At 44.6% G+C, this 5,736-nt stretch overlaps 1 long non-coding RNA gene across 1 annotated transcript; it reads left to right on the top strand.

Annotated features, from left to right (window-relative positions):
- Nucleotides 1–240: 240 nt before the first annotated feature.
- On the top strand, nucleotides 241–4,968 carry LOC135192806 (uncharacterized). Its single transcript, XR_010309032.1, has 2 exons — nucleotides 241–1,627; nucleotides 4,632–4,968. It is a non-coding gene; the product is annotated as an uncharacterized LOC135192806 (long non-coding RNA).
- The last annotated feature ends 768 nt before the right edge of the window (nucleotides 4,969–5,736 follow it).

The raw sequence follows: 5,736 nt of genomic DNA, 5'->3' as shown, positions 1-5,736 counted from the left end.
TGATGAGTTAAATGAAGCATTTGCTATGGTTGCCTGTATCCAAGCTGTGAATCATAAGGGATTATATGCACATGCAATGGATGCCCCAGTAGAGCCACCGAGGCTTAGACCCCTGATAAAGGGTATGCCTGGCTTCATAAAGGCTGAAGGCATTAGGATAAGGAGACAAATTGAGAATGCAATACAACAGAATGAAGGGCAAAGTTCACAAAGTGTAGTACATCATCCTACGTGGAGGGAAGTGCTTACAGAACTAGCCACTCTAGGAAGAGAAATGGGTTATCATGATCCTTTATCTGTGCCAGAATCTGTCTTTCAGAAGGAAAAGCAGTCTGGAGGCAGGAACAGCTCTGCATCACGACGAAAACACCAAACGGTGCGGCATGCCTGGACATCTGGTGACCCCAATGAGAGTCCAAGATCGAGCCCACGATCAAGTCCCAGGGGGAGCCCTGAGCTTAATCGTCGCTCTGGATCTGGAATAATGTGGGTACCGAGTTCTACAGGTAGGGGTGTAATTCCACTGCAGGAACAGAAATATGCAGTGAAACCTCGTGATGTGTTTCAGAAGAAACAGGCAGAGCGTGATCCTGTGAAGAGTGAGCTCAGTACTATGAGTAAGTCCATGTCTGATATAAGTAAGTCCGTGTCTGACATGAAAGGACTGCTAGAACAAGTACTGAAAGGCAATGGTAACGAAAAGGTGAAGCAGAACCGTAAGAGAGGCTCTGCAAGCACGTCTCCTACCAAGTCAGGTTCTCCTGATCGGGGAGGAGATAAGAGCAGATCAAAAAACTAGGTGTGGCGGTGAATGATTCAGGCCACACTCATCGCTCTGTTTCTGAATGTCAATGGTCTGACAAACCTGAACCCTATATCATGATTCCTACTGGACCAACTAGAACTGCTGTCAAATACCTAATAGATACAGGTGCACAAATTACAGTGCTAAATGCACAACTAGCCAAGCATCTGAAAATATTGCCATCTCGGAGAAAGGTAAACATAACAGGTGTTACAGGACAACCTGAAACATGCTATTTAGCCAAGGCACAGCTGTGGCTACCTGGGGAGAAAAGAGGTACCCTGGTAGAGTTAGCATTGGCTTCGTGCAAACATAATATCCTTGGGTTTGATGTTCTAGCAGGCAGAAGATGGCACCTTCCTGACGGAACATTATGGAGCTTTGGTGCTTATGAGAGGAGGAATAAGAGGCAAAGGTTAATCCGTGCTCGTGTTCGCTTATTGCAAACAGCTCCTCCATTGCCAAAGTCACCCATTACTTGTGTTGCACAGTATCCATTGCCAGCTGCAGCTAAGCAAGGTATCACTGAAGTGATAGCTGATCTTGAAAAGAGACAGATTATCACTAGAACTCATTCTCCTTACAATTCACCTGTTTGGCCAGTCCGAAAATCTAATGGCCGATGGAGATTGACGGTAGATTTCCGGAAGCTAAATAGTAACACTCCTCCTCTTACTGCAGCAGTTCCTAGTCTTTCATCCACAGTGACAGCAATCCAAGCGGCTTCTCACACCTGGATGGCGACTCTAGACGTGAAGGACATGTTCTTCATGGTGCCATTGAGAGAAGAGGACAAACCGCAGTTTGCTTTTACCTGGCAAGGTATTCAGTACACATTCAACCGTCTTCCACAAGGGTACAAACACAGCGCAACCATTGCACACAATGCACTTGCAGCTTTGCTTGACACTGTTCAACTTCCTAAGGATGTTAAGATGTACCATTACATTGATGATATCTTGGTGGGAGGGGATGACAAGGAGCAAGTTGGTGCAGTGGCTGAGAATATTCGAGAGCTGTTGACTAGCCAAGGTTTGACCATTCCGAAGGAAAAGTGTCAAGGTCCAAGTCAAGAGGTAAAATTCCTGGGATCATGGTGGATAGCAGGGGCAGTGTCTGTGCCAGACGACACTCTTCAGAGCATTGAAAAGGGCCAAATACCCCAAAATAGAAAAGAGTTACAACAGTTGTTGGGTACTCTGGGTTACTGGAGGAAACATATTCCAGGTTTCTCAGTAATTGCCCGTCCTCTGTATGATTTGCTTAAGAAGAACAAGCATTGGGATTGGACTCCAGAACATTCTGATAGCCTGAGGTTTCTCAAGGATGAACTAAAGGCATATCAGAAGTTGGGGCCATTACACCCAAAAGATGCCCTGAGGGCTGAATGGGGTTTCTCCGCAAATGCCTCATACTGTGGAATTTTCCAGAGAGGACCCAATGGTCCTAGTAGAGCTATCATGTTTGCCTCAACAGTATTCAAAGAGACCGAAATTCGGTACTCAGATTGGGAAAAGGGACTTCTTTCCCTAACTCGAGCTGTTAAGGAAGCAGAAAAGCTTCGTACTACACAAGATATTGTAGTGCAAGGTCCATTTCCTCTGCTAAAAGCAGTCCTTAAAGGAACTCCTCCACCGGAAGGAATTGCCCAAAAGGCTACTGTTAGAAAGTGGTATGCCTACTTAGAGGGAATTTCACAGCTGATACCGCTGAAAGAGGGACCTACAAAGGTATCCAAACTTCAGCAACCCATAAATCCTGATAAAGCTCTGCTTAGTCAGCCATATAAGCCTTCTCCTATTCAGGTAGCCCCTGAGATGACCGCAGACTCCGACAAATCGGGAGTGTGGTTTACAGATGCATCCTCTCGGAGGGTAGGGGCGAAGTGGCGCTACAAAGCCGCTGCCTTGGAGATTGCTACAGGCCAGACAATCACTGAAGAAGGTGATGGCAGTGCACAGGTAGGGGAGTTGCGTGCTCTCATGCTAGCAGCTGAGCATGGAGCGACAACTATTTACACTGATTCTTATTCCACATTCAAAGGCGCCACTGAATGGATTTGCCAGTGGGAAGCGAATCAGTGGAAGGTGTCAGGTGTGGAAGTCTGGAGAGTCGAAGACTGGAAAAGGCTATTAGAGATTGGCCGATCCAGACCCCTCAAAGTTGGTTGGGTAGAAGGGCATTCCAAAAAGCAAACACCAGCTACCACCTGGAATAATCAAGCTGATTTCCTGGCAAAGATCAACATAGTGGATGAGGAGAAAACAGAGTGGTGGAGATTAGCTGAGTGGCTTCATGTTAAAAGAGGTCATTCAGGAAAAGCAGACCTTTACTTCGAGTGTAGGTCTAGAGGATGGCCAGTTTCTATGAGTACCTGTAAGGAACTCATTTCATCTTGTCCACAGTGCAGAATCAGGCTTAAACAAAATCATCCCAATCTAGCTCCAGCACAGCATATCAGAGGAGACAAAAGGTTATGGAGTACATGGCAAGTTGACTATGTGGGTCCTTTAAAGCCCTCACACGGGAAGAAATACATACTGGTGGGGGTGGAAGTGGTTTCAGGATTAGTCATGGCTACAGCAACTAATGCTGCAACAGGAGCTCAAACTATTGAGGTCTTGAAGCAGTGGTTTAGTGTCTTGCCAATGCCGGAGTACATCCAAAGTGATAATGGATCTCACTTTACAGCATCTTCTGTACAAGACTGGGCTAAGAGTGAAGGGATTACATGGGTATTTCATACTCCCTATTATCCTCAAGCTAATGGTATTGTAGAGAGAACAAACGCTCTGGTTAAGAAACATGCCATGGTATCCAAAGGTAACTGGGATAAACGCTTACCATACGCAGTTTTCATTGTGAACAACAGATGGGGTAATTATGGTAGTCCTAAAATAAGGGCATTTTGTCCTGACAATCCAGTGGAGAATGTTAGCCATCCACCAGATAAATCTCAGCACTCTCAACAGTCATTACACAAATTACAGGTGGGACAACCAGTAATGGTAAATTTACCTTCAATTGGAGTTGTGCCTATGACCCTGACAAAACCAAATGGGTTGTATGCTTGGGAAGCAACTGATGTAAGTGGGAAGACTCATCGTATCAGTGCACGATGGATTCTCCCAGACTTCTGAACTGCTTATGCATATACCAGGTTTTCTGCTTTGTAAATATTCAATAAAGCTTTGTTTATTCAGGGGGGTGGGCATAAGTATTAAGTTAGTTTGAATTAGAGTTATGTTTATGTATTAGTTATGTTAAGAATTAGATGTAAGTTGTATTTCATTTTTGCTTTTCCGATTCTTGGCTTAATGTGAGCCAGGGGGTGGAGTATGTCATGGAGAGTAGCAAAAAGCTTCTCTAGGCTTTTGCTATATTGTGTAGTTTCTAGTGCCTCACATTCAAGCCAGAAGCATCGAAAAACCAAAACAGTCTTTCAGTCCCATGGGAAGATTTCTCCCCAGGGTAAGTGAAAAGGTAAACACTGGCCATGTTTTCCTTTCCACTTGACCTCGCTTTTCAGACAACAGGATATTGTTTTGGTTAAGTAGGAACGACTATCTCAAGTTTGCCCAGCACCTGCCGGTGGGCTGGCCTGAGGAGTGGTCTTTACTTTGTTTAGGTAATGTTATCCAATTATATAGATTGCTTATTGTCTTTTACCAATATATGTGAACAACGTAAAAATGGTCCGAGTTGTGGGCTAGTCCTGTCTTGGAACATTATAAAATGGTGGACAGGCCCTTGTGTTCGCGCGCGCGCTCTCCCGCCCTCTTGCTCTCTTGCTCTGGTCTGCGTCTTGCACTTCTGGGTTTTCCAGCCTTTCTGGTTTTTTCCCCGGACTTAACAACAACAAACTGCTCGCCGATCTAGTCTCGCCTCGGGTGGACCCCGAGTCGCGGAGACTACATTCTGCATGCCTGGACCCTCATCGGGAGAATGAGAGACTCCTTACCAAGCTATAGACTGTGAGTAGCTGACTGACGAACTATTAACTCAAACCAGAGACTCAAAGAACTCTCTTTAAACATCATAGACTCTATAATTTGCCATTTTCGGAAATGTTACTTTGATCTCAATCAAAAAGAATTCACAGTGGTGGTGTAGTTTCGGGAAGAGGGAATCCGCATTCTTTGCAATAAATCACTGATAAAATAGTCAACGCCTCGCGTATTTTCCCCCATAACTCTGCCGCGAAACTGCGTTCCACGACACTGCACAAACCTCTTGTACCTCCCATTCTATGTCAAGTGGATCTTTGGCAGCAATAAGCAAATCATCCATGTAATGATACAGCAATACCTGAGGAAATTGCTCACGTACTGGAGACAATGCTTTAGCCACATACCACTGGCAAATTGTGGGGCTATTTTTCATTCCCTGTGGTAATACAGTCCATTGATAATGCTTTAGAGGTGCTCACATATTAACACTTGGGATGGAAAAAGCAAACCAAGGAGTATCTTCAGGGTGAAGAGGAATTGTTGTGAAGGGGTTTTGTCTGTGCTTGGGGTAAGATAAGAGGCTGAATTTAAAAGGGTTTTAAATAATTCAATAATATATACAAAAGGAATTCCCCCCCCCAAACATATATACAATTAACCTACACAAATTCTTTGTACGTGGTTGTGAAATTACTTTACAGAATGTCTATTTACAGCAGGATTCAGGAATTTGGTAGAGGTTTGGAAAGGTTTTGGATAGAGAGTCTGGTGGCATAAAAGTGCCACTGGTAAAGTCACTGAAATTCTTGGCTGCTCAAATCAAGATTGTTCAGTTACTCACTAGTTGGAGTCACAGTCTCTGTGGTCCCGAATATGTGTAGCGAAAGCCACGTGGTTGATCCTTGTGGACCTGAATAGTTCAGTTTGGGTATTGGGGCATGCTGTCTGAGAAGGCTGCATGGGCACAATCAGGCTGGGAAT

This window comes from Pogoniulus pusillus, chromosome 44, assembly GCF_015220805.1.
Source record: "Pogoniulus pusillus isolate bPogPus1 chromosome 44, bPogPus1.pri, whole genome shotgun sequence".
Lineage (NCBI taxonomy): Eukaryota > Metazoa > Chordata > Aves > Piciformes > Lybiidae > Pogoniulus > Pogoniulus pusillus.
The sequence above is the reverse complement of the archived record's forward strand: the minus strand, read 5'-3'. Positions and strand labels throughout refer to the sequence as shown.